This window comes from Canis lupus, chromosome 32, assembly GCF_011100685.1.
Source record: "Canis lupus familiaris isolate Mischka breed German Shepherd chromosome 32, alternate assembly UU_Cfam_GSD_1.0, whole genome shotgun sequence".
Classification (NCBI taxonomy): Eukaryota; Metazoa; Chordata; class Mammalia; order Carnivora; family Canidae; genus Canis; species Canis lupus.
The window spans coordinates 25,909,648-25,926,710 of NC_049253.1; the positions used below are offsets into that span (position 1 = coordinate 25,909,648).

The following is a 17,063-nucleotide window of genomic DNA, read 5'->3' on the forward strand; positions in this document are numbered from 1 at the left end:
AATGATATTATTAGATTATATGAAGTAATTACCTTACAGTAACATTTATAACAACATTTACTCTGACTTGTTTGAGGCACAAATTGTGGTACAGTAGTTCTTGCAATATTTTTTTTTGAGATAATGTGCATTATCTAATGCCAGACATGAGATAGTATTCACATAAATCCATGTCAAACCTAAAAAAAAAAAATCAGAATACTGTTGCTTGCAATGTTACATATCTATTATACCTCAATTAAAAAAAGATTATTTTTGTTTCAGGTATCCACAAATGTACTCTGAGTTGAAAATGAAGTGCTCCCAGGAAAATAATAGAGTGAGGAAGCTGTACAGGAAGTCCATCCAGAAGTCCAACTTCAAGATCTCAGTCAGTGACTGGCTTCATCCTAAAGGAAAACCCTTGGGAAGGAAGTCTCATCTCAAAATTGTTCCTATCCAAAGGCAAGAGAGTTAATGATATGGAGCTGGGATATCCTGCCACGCAGATCAGTCAATAATTAAGGCAGGTTAGTTTTACAAGCAAAGTGGCCTTAGGTTCCCAAAGCTAAGGATGGCTCACTGACACGATGACCAGGTGGTGACTGTAGAGGGTAAACCTTCATCTGGGTCTCCTGTGCATGCGTGCATGCATGCACTTACATGCATTCAAATGATAAAGGAATCTAAGGGGATATTGGCAGAGTAGTGGCAGCACTTCTTATAGTTTATCTTGAAACGACTTTAGAAACTCATTGTTGAAGCAAGGTTGGGTGTCTGAAGCTCAGAGAGGTAAAATACATTTCCCAGAATCACAAACCCAGTAAGTGGCAAACAAAAGAACAGAATCCAGATCTTCACTCCTTTATGTCAGGTCATTTTCAATGACCATGCTCTATACTAATAATTTAATCTAATTTTTTAGAAGTTCTACTTTTGTGGATTACTTAGCAGTATTTCTCTAGAGAGTACTTAAAGTCAATTTTGACTTTTTTTATTCTAAAGAGATCAGAAATTTGATACTGAGCCAAAACGAAAATATTCTAATCTTTCTTCATGTTGCAATATATACTCTTGACCATTATTAATGAATTTGTTTACATATCCTTTTGAGCTAATGTATTTTCATATTCTATTTATGCTATCTCAACTTTGAGTTACTCATTGTAAATAAGGAAGAGCTAATTTTGAGGATTTTTAAAGAAAATTTAAATTATATTTGCACAAATATATATACTTGTATAGCCCATTGAAATTTATGACACTATGTAATATAAATGATATTTATAATATTAAATATTTCTAATATTTTATGTGTAAAATTGCTATTCAAATGAAAATAAAAATAATTTCAAATGGTGACCCTGAAAAGGGGGACTATAGAATTTCTCAATATGGAGTTATAAATATTTACTACTGCTATAGTAATATCAAAAGACTGCTTGAATAAAAAATTTAGAACATCTGTTCTCTCTCTTTAAAAACCATTTGTTTCAAAACCACACTTTTTTCACTTGGAATTCTCAAGTTCCTTTTCAAGAACTTAATTCAATTTTGAATGAAAAGATATGCAGGCACACTAAAGCATTAAGATTACAAATGATTAAGATTACAAATGATTTTTTTCCAATTTAAGTTGTTAAAATATAAAATTAGAAGTTTTATTTCATTAATTTAAAATAGTACCAGATATTAATACTTGTGGCAAGCAATAGAGATTAATGGTAATATATAAAACAAAACTCTAAGTCAGAACGAAGTCTCCATTGTATTTTCAGAAAATAGAAAGATAGGATTTTTGTTCTGAATTTGTTTTTATGTCTTATTACTCTTTCTACTCTTGCCCTTTCGAAGTATATTTAAATCAGAAAGCGCACTTGGTATTAAAGTTTAAAGGGTATAATAAATCAGTAACAAAATAATGTGGTGAATTAAGGATAAAAACTGTTTTCCTCTTTAATTTTTAAATATTACACAAGTAATGTATAGATAGTGGTTTTTCATTGCCATTACAATTGAACTTTTTCAAGGTAACTCTAATACAAGTATTACTTAATACACAGTTGGATTAAATTCTTTTCAAAAGAAAAATAAAGAAAATTGTAAATAAGGTTGGCTGTATATTTACTGTCATCAATGTAATTATGTTTCCAACAGGATCTGTGACTATAACCCCAATTTACTCTTAGCCAATGTAAAAACCAAATGAGGAGACAAATTAAGTTCTTTCCAATTTGTTCTCCATTGCCCACACTATATTTCTATTTTTCTTATCATTATAAAATCCAAATGTGGGGATCCCTGGGTAGCGCAGTGGTTTGGCGCCTGCCTTTGGCCCAGGGTGCGATCCTGGAGACCCAGGATCGAATCCCACATCGGGCTCCCGATGCATGGGGCCTGCTTCTCCCTCTGCCTGTGTCTCTGCCTCTCTCTCTCTCTCTCTCTCTCTGTGACTGTCATAAATAAATAAAAAAAATTAAAAAATTAAAAAAATTAAAAAAAAAAAAATCCAAATGTCCCTTTAAAGGTTGTGTTAGTCTCTTGTCATTGTTAAGTCCTAACTGGCATGCCTTTTTTAATTTTTTCCTTCCAGATTAAACTGGATGTCTCTTCTGGATATTGTGAAAATTCGGAACGTTTTAAGAGGTTCCTGAATGTATGAATTCATAATTTTTTTCAGAATAGAGAGAAATGGTACAAAAATGGACTTTAAGCTGGCTTGATCTCTGCAACAAAATGCCCAAGAAGTTAATATTCAATTTACTCAGTAAGAAGAAAGCATTGAGGGGCACCTGAGTGGCTCATGGGTTGAGCATCTGCCTTTCACTCAGGTCTTGATCCCTGGGGTCCTAGATCAGGTCCCGCATTGGGCTCCCCACAGAGAGCCTACTTTTCCCTCTGCCTGTGTCTCTGCCTCTCTGTGTCTCTCGTGAATTTTGGGAAAAATGCATTGAAGTCATTCTGCACAACTTCTGGCATATGGTGACAAGATGCACAAGGAATTAGCATCTCCAGAATAGTCAGGCAGGGATGATTCAGAAGGATATAATCTCCCTCTCTTCTCTAACCTCCTCCTTTCTCTCTTTCCCCTTCTTAAGGATGAAAAAAGTGAGTTTTTGTTCCTTGTAGAACCATTATTCCCTATTGGCAGCATCCTTAACAATTACCATCCTTGAGGGCCTACACCTGGGAAGGTCTAGTTCCATCTGGGAGCATCTTCACTATATCCTGCACTGTGTAACCATTTTTCTAAGTTTTCTAAGTTTCATATCCCTCATCATTAAGGGATATTTATTTCTGTGTATGTAACCCCCCCTTTCTAACATCCTTAAATACTTTGATTTAATATGTCTATTGGTTTCATTTCTTCTGAATTGTTTCATGGTAGGTGATACTTGTTGGATATCTATAAGCAGAATCAATAATTCAAATGGAAAATGCTTAGAAATTTCTGACTATGTGCAATACAATGAGTCAGTACACCCCTAATTTTCTCTGTTTAAAATTTCAACTGAGCACGCATAGTAGCTTTTCTTTCTTTTTTGAGTAGGCATAGTACTTTGTAGGACTACTATTTATACTGTAGCTTCAGTATAAATAAGAGAGCTCTGCAGTACTTCTATCAAGTGACTTTGGGCAAGTTTATAAACCTGTTTGCATCTCTACTCTCTGCAAGTAAAATGAGAATAATCATATGTTGTATCCTATACTTGTTTTGAGGATTCAATGAGAAGAAAACCTAGTACATGATAAATTTTTAATATTATCATTCTTATCAATAATTAGTAGTTATTACCGATCTCAGAGACTATAATTTAGAGATGAAGATCTTCTTACAAATTAACATAAATAGGCAATTGTCTGTATCATTTCCAAAATATCTAAAGTTCTGCCAAACAAAAATTTCTCCCCCAGTGATGTCTAAAATTCTTCATGGAACCTGACAGGCATTTTTGGGGAGGAGGGAGTTCTCTGAGACTGGTAATTATTGTATTTTGAGAACACGAGGTGAATTTCTCCCATGATAGATCGCACTGAGGCTTACTCCGAAAACTGACACCTGAAAGATGGAATTTAAAGAGATGGAAGAAAGGGAGAGACAGAAAATTAAAAGGAGCCACATCTGCAAGCTAGGAGTTACCATGGGTTATTTTTACCAGCGTCACAATTGTCTTAAGAATAGCTCCAGCTTAGATTCTCAAATGGTTAAGGGAACACCTATCCTTGGATTTTGAACCCCAGTGTTGTTATAATAGCAGCCAGCACTTTTACAACTGATCTCTTGGGACGCCCGGGTGGCTCAGCGGTTTGGTGCCAGCCTGCGGCCCAGGGCGTGATCCTGGAGACCTGGGACTGAGTCCCATATCAGGCTCCCTGCATGGGGCCTGCTTCTCCCTCTGCCTGTGTCTCTGCCTCTCTCTCTCTCTCTGTGTCTCTCATGAATAAATAAATAAACAAACAAACAAACAAATAAATAAATAAATCTATCTTTAAAAAAAATAAAACTGATAATTCGTCTAGGAAAACTGTCCAGCTCACACGTGAGACCTTGGCTAATGCAGAGGAGTAGAGGTCTTTGGAGAAAAGCAATGGAGAGCTTGGGTCTGGAGGTGAGAGGGAATTTCAAGGCAGCTTGCCCAAAATGGTGAACTGACACCAAGATGCAGAGGTATCTATGATTGGATCGAGAAGAGGAAATAAAAGAATCAGGAAGAGAATAAGAATGAAAAGAATAAGGAGCAAGGGATCTATGGTAATGGGTTTTGGTAATGGCAGCTGAATTATTCCTCATTTGCCAGATTTGGACCAACTTTTTGATGTGTCTTAGGCATTCAAAAATTTTGGCATTTCATTAAGAGACTTTCTGTCACATGGGAGATTTATGGTCGTAATGCCATCTTTACCACTGGCCATGATTTTTCTTAAATACTATCTACTATCATGGTCCTCCTTTCCTCAACTCCATTATTGTTCTAACCCATTAAATAGTGCCCTTATAGCTAAAAGTGCTTCTTAGGAAGATATTCCATATCTCTCTACAGAACAAATAGAAAAACACCTCCAAATGCGGGATGAATTTAGCAAAATTAAAAGGTACTGCCAACTAAAATGCCACAAATCCTAAAAGAACTTCTGACACAGAATCACAGCACTTGTTATACAGAGCAGATTGAAGGCAATATATTTTACCTGGAATATTAATTCTTGAAGTCATTAAGAAATTCTATATTATAAGTAATACATTTTCCGTTACCATCTTGCGGTATTTCTATAACTTCAATATTATTATCTTTTCAATAGCTCTCAATGTTAACAAATATAAAATTATATGTTGTCTAACACATTTTTCTCCCCTTTCAGCAGGTGTTCTTTTCCAGGTTGTTTTGGTGATGATATTATATTAGCAAGAGTACTGCAACCATGTCACGATGCTTTAAAATATAAATGTGCTGCAATTTGTGAGAGTCTCATGGTCACTAATTTCCTCTGAGGAAAAACAAAGATATTATGTGACTGTCTAACTATAATTGTTTGAATGATGTCATTTAAGAAGTGCAACATTATCGTTTAGCTCTTTATTATAATGCAGAACTATACAAAATGAGTTTATGCTTTTAGTATGCTAAGGCATATATTAAAAATTTCAAAGTTCTAGCTCTATTGTAATGGAATTTAAAGGACAAACATCATACAGGACGATATGAATTTTTTTCAGTTTTGATTTCACAACTGTATTGTTGAGACATCCTCTATATTTCAAAAACTGTCCTCTGTCTGTCCTTTTCTTCAATCTATGAAATGCTGTAGTCTCTCAATCCAAAAAAAACCTCCCCTGTCTTGAGGCCACTCTAACTCCTTTTCATCTTTTTACCTTCAAGCTCAAGTTTTATAAAGTGTTTCTTCTTATTGATTCTGTTCCACACTTTCTAGTTACTCTTTAATAAAAGTTATCAGGAAATATTTTAAGTATATATAAGTGTATTAAAAGTATATATATTATAGATTTATTAAGCAGTTTTGTTAAATTTTAAAATATGTTACTGCTTATTTCTTTTTTTTTTTTTTAAGATTTTATTTATTTAATCACGAGAGACACAGAGAGAGAGAGAGAGGCAGAGGCACAGGCAGAGGGAGAAGCAGGCTCCTCTCAGGCAGCCCGATGTGGGACTTGATCCTGGGTCTCCAGGATCACGCCCTGGGCCAAAGGCGGCACAAAACCACTGAGCCACCGGGACTGCCCTTTATGCTTATTTTTACTAATAAAATTAAATTGAGGTAGTGAAGTCCTCTGTACAGTCGTCCAATTTGCCTCCTATCTAGAATTGAACACTAACGTAATCTGCTGCTGACTTTCCCTGGATTCCTTTATAATTTTAGTACATATATTTATAGCCATAGACAAAATTTATATAAATTGTATGTATCACGTCTGCCCCATGAGTGCTTCCTCTTGCCCCTAAATGGTGTTACTCTTCACTATTCTTTTCCTGACTCATTATACCTTGCTTTCATTTTTCAATAAATAACTCTGAAGGACTTACTATATGTCAAATCCTTTTTGATGTCCTTTGCATAGTTTCAGTACTACCTATGATTTTACAACCTCTAAGACCATTATAGCAATCTCTACCCTAAGCTTCAGACATCTATGTCTATCTGTATTTGGATATAACTAGTGGAGATCTCTTAGACACTTAAAACATGATGAGCACATCAGCTTCCTCCTTTCCCTTACTGGCTCTGCCTTCTAATATCTGATTATCAGGAATGGCTCCATATGTCACCCATTCACTTTCTATATTACAGAGGTCACCTTTTATATTATTTTCTAATTAGTCACCAATCTGACGATTTGAAGTCCAAATAATTCCTAAATTCATCTCTTTCTCTGCAATTGTCCTTTGAAGGTCCTTGCCAACTTTCTGTACTATTTGAATCTCTTTATATTTAACTTCACCCTATAGCCTTCAGGTATAATGCACCCAAAAGAAGAAATGGCTTCAAATAGTTTCCATAGCATGAAGCCAAAGCACTTCACCATGACAGGATGACAGAAGGCTTTCTGTAACTGGCACCTGCCTCTTTCCCAGTTTCATCTCTGCCACTCTCCACCTCGCACTTCTCTCCATTAACAGTGAGTTATTTTTAATTCCCCATATATATCTGTCTATTTTAGAACTATATACATTTGCTGTTCATTCTGCCTGAAAAGTCTCTCAGACTCCCTTCACTTGTCTATCTCTTATTCTTTCTTTAGTGATCCTTTATTCGTAGGGCAGGCAAATTCCTTCCCTCATCTTATCATTCTTTATGCATCCCAAGTACACTATTCCTGGCATATGGTAGGTGTTCAAATCAATATTAGTGGGAAGTGAACTAAGTTTAAATGCACTGTCTTTAGTGAAGATACATAATTTGGAAATAAAACTAAGATTTGTGAGTTTCTTTTTCTAATACAAAGCTTGTTGTTTGTCACTTCTGATAAATCACATCTCTACTGACATATGGAAATAATTTATAGTTGTTTCTTTTACCTTACTGTTGTCATTGATTATATTGATAGATCTAGTTAAATACACACACATCACTGTCCTTGAATCTAACATGGTATGAAAACAATGATAGTATTTCCTAAGACCATGAGTTCAGGGGTCAGATTGCAAGGTTTCTATTCAAACTTCACTACTTACTATATTTGTGTATGTAATAGGAAGGTTACTTTACCTATCAACCATTTATATATGCATGAAATAATTCCTGATAACTTTTATTAAAGAGTAATTGTGATGGGAAAATTACTTTACCTCATGGCTCCAATTTTCTCATCAATTTGGGATGATAATAGAAACTACATTATAGAGTTATATCAAGAAGTGAGATTATGTAATCAGCACTTGATAAATATTGCCTATTTGTGTGATTCTCTTTAATTCATGGCTAGACTTTATTTTCACATACTTCCTTGAGAAATTACGTATCCTATTCTTAAGTAAAATTGTGCCATATATGCTGGTGGCTGACTTTATACAGTGAGGGTGGAATATCAGAAGGAACTAGAAAAAGCCATTCAGTGCTTTCCTTGGTATGGAATAAATAAACAAAATAAGAATCATTCATTTTTTTAATGACTAGATAGAGCTTAGTTATTATCGGTCCCTTTAATTCTTTAATTTTTTCAATTCCTTCTCAATTCCTAGTTTGTAAAAGCATTTTACACATACTAGCCCATGTGATTGTCACATCAGCCCTGTGACACAGCAAGTTCAATCACTGTATTACCATTATAAATATAAATATTTGTAAAGTTCTGAAAAATACCGAATATGAAATATTTAACAGTTTTAATGTATTTAGAATTTCCATGTTCTGCTAAATATCAATTTTTATCACAAAGTTATGCTTTGCCTATGGTTTCTGAATGGCTCTATGTATGTGCTGATGTATGAGCAGGTTTATACAGGCAGATGGATTTGTCCATGTTCTTTGGTAAATTTGTATCAGTAACTTTAGCTCATTATTATGACTAGGGATTATACATGACATACTTTCACTCACATTTTGTTTGGCTGTTATATAAAATAAAGGACTGAGAAAGAGAAAATTGTGAGTATATGCAGATACAAATAAATACAATCATATGTGGAAAAAAAAACTTTAAATATTGGAATTCATCAACTTTATTGTAACACTGGTAACTAGATTTCTGAATTTCTATTCTTCAAAATTAATCTGTTCGTCAGTTTAATTCAGTACTTATTTTCTATGCCAAGAACAATTGCATAGAATTTGGGATTTTTTCTTTGCAAAAATATGAGTATAAAATACATGTAGGGGAGCCTAGCTGGTTCAGTTGGTAGAGTGTGCAACTCTGGATCTTGGGGTTGTGAGTTTCAGTTCCCAGATGGGTGTAGAGATTACTAAAAAAAATACATTTAGCCATTTAGATTACTGTTTCCCCAGCAGTGGAGTGAATTTTGAGGCTGATACGGATAGGGGAAGTGTGGGAAGACAGAGTTGTTCTTAACTTGAAGTGCCATTTTTTTCCTCTCTTTAATTTGAGGATAATGAAATGGACAAAAAGTGTCATCTCTACACTGGGCGGGGGGGAGGGGTGTCTTTCTTTTCTCCCAAGTTTAAATAACAAGTTCTTTGTTTTTCTGGTTCAGTTTTAACCTTCAACCATGTGTGTATCTAAACTTTGAAAATATCTTTTGATAAACACTGCATTATAGGAATAAAATTGAGGTTGAAAGTGAAATGAGTAAAATATTATACTGATTTATAAATCTTAAGTTTTTAAAATTTAAATGTTTAGAAACATCTTTTCTTATTGTTTCCAAGAACTTTAAAGGGCTTTCCCTGTTTAAAAATTTTAGAGGTTAAGAAATCATACTTGAACATACTAAGATGACTTAACTATAAAAAACCCAAAATTTGCAGTTCAAAACTCCAATTTGTATCAATAACTTCAAGCAGAGCACACTTTTCACCTCTATGTCATGAGGCACCTATGCAGGGTGAACCAGAAATGAATTTTTGATCTTGGAAATAACACTATTTTGTTTAGAAAACACAATCTCTGAAACTCAATTTCTTCCATTATATGCATACATATATGTACATATATATAGACACACATAAACATATACAATTATCTCTCTATATATGTATGTATATATATAATATATATGTAAACTTATATGTGTGTGTGTGTGTGTGTGTGTGTAAATTTAGGTTAGAATGAGGTAATTCACCTCAGTATACATTAACTGGATGCACAGAGGAACGCAGAACTGAAGGGATAAATGATACATGAATCAAAAGAGTTTTACTCTTGCTGTTAAAATAATTTAGAAGACTAAAGCATCCCATAACTTAAATTCCTTAATAACATTTTGTAGATCCACCAATAAAGAAAGATTTTTGGTTGAAAGGACTTAGGATAACTCTAGGAGGAGATGATAATTGAGTTATGTTAAAAGGAAGAGGATTATTTTACTTAATGGCTAAGGCACACCCAATGGCTATATCAGAGTACCTAATAGTATAGTTTAGTGACATATGGATGGGATTGGATTGGGCTCCAAATGTCATAACACAGGAGTTGCACATTAGGGACAACTAATGTTTCTGAACAGAGATGATGATTAGAGAGATGCTGAGAACTCAGAGATCTTTTGGTCCTCACTCAGCTTTAAAATGCTTTAATTTTATGACTAATAAGAAAGTAACTTATTTTTTTATCGTATGTTGAAGTACCATAGTATTAACCTACTAATTACTTTCATGTCTGTTGTGTTACTGATACATAATTTGGCAGACTATTTTCTGATAAGTAATGAAGTCATTTTATTTTATTTTTTTGAAGTCATTTTATCTTATAAACTGTTTTAACAATAATATTTAGGGGTGCCTGGGTGGCTCAGTGGTTGAGCATCTGCCATTGGCTCAGGTCATGATCCCAGGGTCCTGGGATGAGTCCTGGGAGCCCATTGGGCTCCCAATGAAGAGCCTGCTTCTCCCTCTGCCTATGTTTCTGCCTCTCATGGATAAATAAATAAATAAATAAGTCTTTAAAAATCAAAAAGAACAATAATATTTAGAGTCAATTACTATGGGCTACAAGAATGTACTTAGAGTAACAATAACTTTAAAATTGGGTTTATGTTGTAATGACTGATAATCTTAATGGTATTATTATCAATCCTCTTAGCTAAAGACTTTTGGAGTACAAGTAGAATGAGTGAAAAGACAGCTTTTCTAGTCTTTAAATGGGGAAGGGAGGGTTACCTAGGTGGAGAATAGAGGGAGGACAATCATTCTGGTCTTTTTTTTCTGCTAACTGCCTTCCTTTGCAGATTTAGTGATGTTTTAAGTTTGAAAGAAGCAGCAAGGCCTCACAATGGAATAAGTAAACACCACTCTCAAAGCACAATATTCATGATTTTAAAAAATGCTATTGTGAATACTGTCATGAGACTAAGATTTTATAATATTGCTTTCCTTAAGTAAAACACCATTGCAATAGTTACTCTGTTTTCTTTTGTTTGTTTACATTCCATTAAACTATATTCTGCAGAATGCTTTTTAATATGCCCAAAGAAAATTTACAAATGACTAGGCTTCAAGTGCATTGACCTTCGCTCTTCTTTTGAATCTGCAGTATGGCTCATTTTAGTCAAGCTGTTGAAACATTTGTGGCATAATGCATCAAATTAAAGCAACCAGCTGTGATGTTTAATTTAAGCAAAAAGTTTATGATCTACAACTACATAATACCTTAGGGAATAATTGATATTGTATGTAACTGCACTATAGTGACATGCAAGACATGTTACAAAATGCCTATAAAATGCCACATATTTTATTGTATTAAGCCATTTGGACTTCAGGTTTAAAAAGAGCACCATCATTTATCCAAAAATGTATATCAGAGGATAAATGAAGAGACTTCAACATCATTCTCTAAATATAGATGAGATATGAAATAATTTATTCTCATGTGTCAAGAGAGAGGTTCTTTGTTTTATCTTCCATTGTTTATAATGAAGTTACTCCATTATTTATTTACAGACATTCTAGAATTTGGAAATGTCATTAACCATGAAGATCACTCTGTTTATCAAATTTCTCATTGTATGAAAGTGAAGGCATTTAATAACCACCAAAACAAAACAGTATTCATTTATCATCCCCTCACTTTTCTTTGTTTGACATGATGCACAACACAATTGTACAAGTGGCCCAGTTGATACAGGCTGTTCCATGCCATACATCATTAAAGAACTCAAGATGTTGAAAAAGCAGTTTATATATCTATAGCAATAGGCCTAGATATCCAGATCTATTGATACAGATTTTCTTTTTCAGTTGGGCATTGGGTTTTCTAAGTGACTAAACAGGATGAGCGAAGAAGAAAAAACAAAGACATGATAAGTTATTTCCTTAAAAAACAACTGTGAATACTACCTAAAGTCATCTATAAGCATTTATTGAATTTATTTTTATGGCATTTTTAGATAAAGATAGGAATAGGTACTTAATATAGTTTAGTGACTTTCTCAAGGTCTGGGGGTGGGAAGGAGGGTGATGTAGTTGGCAAACGGGAGCAGCTGATAAGATCTAGATCCTTTGATGACCTGGCTAAATGCCCTATATACAAGACTAGTATCAAAATAGAAACCCTGTGGTGGAATTTCTTTATAGAAAGAAACACTTCTAGGGTTGAAAGGCAAAATATTTTAAAGAATAAGGAAAAAGAGAAACATTTTAAATAAGTTCAGAGGTTTGCTACACAGCCACTAGCTTTATATGCTTATTAAATAAATTTAAATACAAACCCCCGAATGATTTGTGTTTGTAGATAAAAGATTTATGTAATCATATCATAAAAAATATTTTTGTAACTTAAAATATTACCCAAAGCTGTGCCTAGAGATAACTGGACGTGTATGAGGCAAAAAAGAAAGAAAGAAAGAAAGAAAGAAAGAAAGAAAGAAAGAAAGAAAGAAAGAAAGAAAGAAAGAAAGAAAGAAAAGAAAGAAAGAAAAAAAAAGCTTCAACAGCAATTTTAGGTAGAAGGAAACATTATTCAATACCTCTGACGAGGTACACAGTTAATTTTTAGTCGAAAATGGAAGGAAAGCCAAACATGAAGTAATCATTCATTTTTCACTACACCAGCATTCTTTTTCACCTTGAAAACAGATTAAAGAAGAAAAGTTTGAAAACTAAATTATTTACACATAGTTAGTAGCACAGTGTTGTACATAATTGTTTGCTTGCATTTTTGAAAATAGAATAAAACCCATTATTAACTAATGCACCTTGATAAGTTTGAAATATGGGAATAGCCCACTGAGACTCTGACCCATGCATGCCATCTGTTATTAATGAAAGGCACAGAAAATAAGAGAACTGGTATAAGAAGGTGACGACACTTCAGTTGTTAGTTTAGTATTCGCTGTTTGTTCCTGGATGTTTGCTTTAACAATTCCATTGCCATTTTTTTTCTTTAAAAATTTACTTACTTATAAGCATACATTTCAGTAGGTATGTTCATTTGGCTTAGATATTTTTAGCACTTCAAGTCATGTGTGCATATTCAACATCATTATTTTTCAAAGGGCATAGTGTCATGCAGGGTCTAATAAAATTTTTAAAGATAATGATCCAAGCACCAGAGTATCAATCATTTACTATTAGAGGTCTGCCTGGATGTTAAAGGCAAATAATTTAAAGGCTTTTGTTGGGTATTAACAAGAAATGAAAATCAGAAACATCGACTGCATAAAAAGCCTTTAAGGAAATTTGAATTCTAGTTGAGGAACTAGGAAATCACAGCAAATATTTTAACAATAGCTATCTTGTTTTAATTCTTGTCAAAATTTTAGACATTACTAATTATATTACATTGAAGAACCACAATAAGGGTCTAGCTACAAAGCAGTTAACACTCAAGTACTGTTGTTTATAATTTGAATTAATAAATTACTGAACATTTACTATACAGAGGATTTATTTAAGTCCTGTGGGAAAAAGAAAAGCATGTATAGTCTTTGTACTCTAGTGGTAAAAAGTAAAAGGTAAAAATAAGACATGATACAATAATTATTAGTATAACTATAGAATCATGAAATGGTTGATAAAGTACAACAGAAAAATATCAGCGGAGGTTATAATATCACTTTCGGTTTTATAGACACAGGATCATACTGATCAAATTTTTCACCTATTGATACAACATAAAACCACAGACATTGATAAACGGTAATTTGATTATTTTTCTTAATGAAGATAATTCTCAGAATCCATCTGAAAGTATATGTATATTCTACATTAATATAAGATTTCAGCCATTTCCAAATGGAGTGACATGCTCAGTTAAGCATCTTTACCCATCCTGTAATATCATCATGAAAATCTAAATTTAAAAAATTTGCTAGGACTAACTTTCTATTGTTTGCTATTAATCTATCATATGAAGTTTCATATTTTTATTTGCTCATTAACACTCAAAACATACACTTTACTTTCCGATAAAGTCAAACATGTATTTCATTGCTAGAAGTAGTCTAGTGTTAGTTCTGCCAAAATATTTCCTTGAGTTTAGAAAAGGCTGTAAGATACAATAATTTACATGTGCCTTGTAGCCTTTCATCTAGAAGACTTGAGGAACCTATTTGTTGAAATATTGATATCATGCATACTTTTATAAATTTAAGGCTACTTTTAAGAAAAATTAAAGGGTTACTATACTTTCATATCATTTCTAAAGCAGATTAGTCTTAGTTTCCTCAACCATAAAATGGTACCAGTAGTAGTTTACAAAACTGTTTTAAAAATTACATTTTTACATACATTAGAGAATTTTAGGATTATGGTTGGTACATGATAAAACTGCAATAAATATTAGCTACTATAAATACTGTTGCTTTGATTGCCATTCTACAAAGTAACTGTCAGTTCCCTTCTTATGAATTATATTATAAAGTGCAGAATATTATTTCACTCAAACACTTGGAAAAGCTTTTCATATGCCTGCAAAATAACTTTTTAAGAAAATATATGTACATACACCTATCTATGTATGTGTACTTCACACACATATATGCACACATACACAAAACTTGTCATTGCATAAATGACCTTATTATAATCTGTATTCTAAAAATGAGATCAACTAGAATTATGTCATTTTAAACTTTATATTTTAAACATTTTGGACTTGAGTTAATTAACATTATATTTTTCACCTCTCTTCATTTCTTAACTGCACAAAAGTACAAGTAAATTTTTTCAAAATACTTACCTAAATTACTGATGGCAAATGTTTAATTCTATTTCTGAAGCATCATGTAAATACACACTTACAAAAGAAACTCAATAAACAGAAAACAAATTGACTTCTTTTAATTTTTTTCAATACTATTTCAATAGCAATATATCTGCTTTGGCATTACAACATCAACTATTTCTAATTTTCATGTTCCTTCACAGCCTAAGGAAACAAAATACTCATTTGTATATACTTTTAAGCTTAAACAATAATTATCATTGATAATAAATGACACATATTGAGAATTAACAACATGCATCAACTCAGTGACATGGTGCATATTATTACCACCATTTTTCACATGTGATTCAGGGAATTTAAGTAATATACCAGAGTTACCCTACTAGTAATGCCCAGGCCAGGATTCAAACTGAGATCTATTTGGACCCAGCTATCTGGAAGCAGAGCTGTGCACCACTATGGTAATCTTTGTTGTACATCCTACCCAAACTTTCCCAGAAAAGAGCAACTGAAAAATAGCACCTTGCTAACTAACTGAAATGTGAACAAACTGCCTAAAAATATCTGATAGTTACATCTGTTAGAAATTGAATATAAAGATTAATCTTGGAAATTTAAAGAATCGCAATATATGACTAAAATATAAAATATGAATAAAACTTGGAAATCTCTTTAGTTTTCAAAAACTAAGGTAATTAATTTTAATTAGTCATTTAGAGGGATCCCTGGGTGGCGCAGCGGTTTGGCGCCTGCCTTTGGCCCAGGGCGCGATCCTGGAGACCCGGGATCAAATCCCACGTCGGGCTCCCGGTGCATGGAGCCTGCTTCTCCCTCTGCCTGTGTCTCTGCCTCTCTCTCTCTCTCTCTGTGACTATCATAAATAAATAAAAATTAAAAAAAAATAAAATCTAAAAAAAATAATTAGTCATTTAGAATACAAACTTTTTGCATTCCTTTGGGTTATTGTGAGAAAATCCATATTTAAGTTTATTAAATTAAGAGTTAAATATTTATAAGCCTTTAAAGATTATTAACTGTATACTTTATTCATTTTTTTTTTATTCTCAGTTGTCGAGCTGTTGTTTTAAGAGTGCATAGAAATGTGTGTGGCAGAGTTAATACTGCTAAGATATTCTGAGGTTTGGTTATGAATTGCCTGTTAGGTCTCACATGTTGGCAATAGTAAGCCATCAAAAGTCTTCTGGATGGGGTATAGGATACTGAACAGAATACAGTGGAAGAGGAATGGCGTATGGGTGTAATGAACCCAGCTGATTAAATGTTTTATGTGACAAAAAAGTGGAAGTGAGAGTAAACTGTGATTAGTTCTATGGCATCTTGAGAAATTGCATGCCCACAGCCTTTTCACTATTAGGAAATTTCTGTTGCTCTAGATTCACCTTATAGCCCAACATTAAAGTCTAAATTTGATTTTTTTTTTTAAGATTTAAGTTATTTTTTTTTAATTTTTATTTATTTATGATAGTCACACACACACACACACACACACACACACACACAGAGGCAGAGACATAGGCAGAGGGAGAAGCAGGCTCCATGCACCGGGAGCCCGATGTTGGGATTCGATCCCGGGTCTCCAGGATCGCGCCTGGGCCAAAGGTAGGCGCTAAACCGCTGTGCCACCCAGGGATCCCTAAATTTGTTTTTTTTTTTTAAACAGGAAAAATAAAAGGTATTTGTAAAGGTGGTAGGGGATTGATAATTAGCTTGCAAATTTTGGGTACGGATTTTGACAAATGCTTTTAAAAACAATCTCACTGCTCTTCTATGTTAATTTTCATTCATATGCAGATACCTTGTTTTGGGATGTGACTATAAGGACCTTTTGGTAATATAAGATTAACGCTTCTTTGCTTTTGTTATTTGCTTCATTACTTCAACTTCTAACTCATTTATAACATACTCAAATATTTTCTCAAAGCAAATTAGTCACATTAGTAAGTAATTTCTGATTATCTGTAGTTTTATAAGGATAGCAGCACCAGCCATTGGCAAGGAGAAGGGGAAAGGCTAAAGGAGAAAGAAGGGGAAAGTAATAACTTAAGTCATGTGTACAGAGGGGAGATTAGAAAATAAAGAATGAGAAGATCAAGTTGTGCTGTTGTTATTGTTAATTGCCCCTTGGAAATTTAATTAAATATATGACCTACAGTGTCTTTTGTACTGAATGATTATGAGGGCTGCTTAGAGAGACAAAACAAGGAGGGGGGTATGGTGCTAGAAAGAGAGAACATAAATCACTCTATTACTGATGAACCATATG

General features: G+C 33.4%; 1 protein-coding gene and 1 long non-coding RNA gene across 4 annotated transcripts in view; one reads left to right on the forward strand and one right to left on the reverse strand.

The window, feature by feature from the left end:
* Positions 1 to 1,442, forward strand: part of LOC111093611 — a 46,390-nt gene extending 44,948 nt beyond the window's left edge. Inside the window, exon 5 of the long non-coding RNA XR_005382852.1 lies at positions 265 to 1,442. This is a non-coding gene — a long non-coding RNA (uncharacterized LOC111093611). The remainder of the gene's footprint in view (positions 1 to 264) is intronic.
* The window catches only part of CCSER1 (coiled-coil serine rich protein 1), a 1,364,327-nt gene that overhangs the window by 674,588 nt on the left and 672,676 nt on the right, over positions 1 to 17,063 (reverse strand). The gene's annotated exons all lie outside the window — the stretch shown is intronic.